Source organism: Gavialis gangeticus, unplaced genomic scaffold, assembly GCF_001723915.1.
Source record: "Gavialis gangeticus isolate Ggan-Ray unplaced genomic scaffold, GavGan_comp1, whole genome shotgun sequence".
NCBI classification, from domain to species: domain Eukaryota; kingdom Metazoa; phylum Chordata; order Crocodylia; family Gavialidae; genus Gavialis; species Gavialis gangeticus.
Genome location: NW_017729025.1, coordinates 14,626,715 through 14,628,502, shown reverse-complemented (window position 1 = coordinate 14,628,502; position 1,788 = coordinate 14,626,715). Strand labels below are relative to the sequence as shown.

The following is a 1,788-nucleotide window of genomic DNA, read 5'->3' as shown; positions in this document are numbered from 1 at the left end:
GGGAGCCCTATGGTGTAAATAATGAGTTGTTGCAGTTTATATTTTATTTGTAGGGGCACTTTTATGGTAATATAATTATTTAATAATATACACAATTTTATTTTCTGTCTGATTAACTTAATGATAACTTTGAGTCAGGTTGGTGAGCACCATGAAATCTGATGAAGAGTGTGAATGTTCACAAACCAGTCATGTGTACATATAAGTTGTACTGCTTTAACTTAATCAACTTAAGCTGAAATGGTAATGGATAAAATTGCTGCTGTAGGATACAAGTAGAGATTATTTAAGGGCTTCTGAGTTTAAAAAGTCAGTTTAACTCGGAGAGTAGTATTTTTTTAAAAACTTGCTGTTGGATACGTTAGTATCTTTTACCAAAGTCATTGTCATTTAGTTAGTATAATTATAGAAGTATAATCAAAATAAAAGATAAAGAGAATTTAAAAGGTCTTAATATTTATACTATGTGTTTAGTCTTTTTTTGTCTTTGTGGGGAGAAAATGACTTTTTACAAGACTTGGAGATGGGGTTCTCTATCTCGTGTCTTTTAGGGAGAGAGAGAGAAAGCTGTGCTCCTTTCTGATCTGTAGATATTGTGTTTTGAAATGGGGCCAAACTCATCTGCCTTAGCAGCTGCACCCCCTTGGCTCTAGACTAGTGCACCGTTGCTGTAAGCCTTGAGGATCACTGATTTGTCCTGGGTCAGAAATGTAATGTAAAAATCAGTGCACATGGTATTGTCTAATCCCTCAATTACTGGGGACAATTTTTCATTAGTCAGCAGTATATTCCTGGCTTGTTTTGAGTCACTGAAGCCTGTTATGTCCTTGGGGCCTGACCCTTTTTGGCAGGCATGCCACAAATTAGCCCAGTGTCCGTCCCCAGATACCACCCCATACCCTGTCCCTGCCCATTTAGTTGCTCTGCTGTCTGGTTCCTGTCCTGTGCTCTCTGCTTGATCTGGTGCTCTGCTTTCTGCTTCCGGCCGCTGCATTGTTTGTCCTTTTCCTGGTCTGCCACATGCTGCACACACAGGGTTGCCTGTGTCATTTGTGGTACATGTGCCTTAAGTTGGCCATCCAGGCCCTAGTTAATACAACTGTTTTAGCTGATGTAGAAAAGCAAGGTAATATCTTGAATCATGCTGAAGCAGTATTGTTGTTTTGCTGCCTTGTCCTGCTGTTGGTTCCACCAGCTAATGATACATTGGCTCAAAAGTTTCCTTTTGTAGATTTCCCTTCTGACTACTTTGAGTGTCAACTTCATTTTTTTTTCATTCTGGCTTAAAAGACCAACTTGGTACCATTCATACTCTTACACTTGACATATAATTTCCCATCAGTCCCCCAAGTAGTTCTGATATCACCTTAAAAAAAAAGCACCCTCCCCTCAGTTCTCTCTCATTTGCTTAATTGCTATAGCTTGCAGCTGTTAAAAAAACAAGACAAAACAAAAAACCCAGTGCTTTACTTTAAATTCGGTGCACTCCTGTGCCAAGCCCAGTGTATGCCCAGAAGAAGCATTGTGTTAGTTGGACCTGGCTCGCCCACCATCTATATAGATTGGGTGTTTTAGTGGGGCTTTTGCTGTTTTATGCAATAGCTGATTGAATCAGTTTTAGATAAAAGCACCAAAAAACCCTGCTGAAGCGCCTGATCTATACAGATGCTGCGGAGCAGGGTCAAAGTAATGCGCTGCTACTTTTGTTACAGTGTTTTTTGTTTGTTTTGAGGTTTTGTTAATGCCTGCAAGCAGCCTAAGATTGACTGATTTTCCCCCCCCCCCCCC

At 40.2% G+C, this 1,788-nt stretch overlaps 1 protein-coding gene across 8 annotated transcripts in view; it reads left to right on the top strand.

Moving 5' to 3' along the window:
- The window catches only part of KTN1 (kinectin 1), a 148,740-nt gene that overhangs the window by 68,987 nt on the left and 77,965 nt on the right, over positions 1-1,788 (top strand). The window lies entirely within an intron of this gene.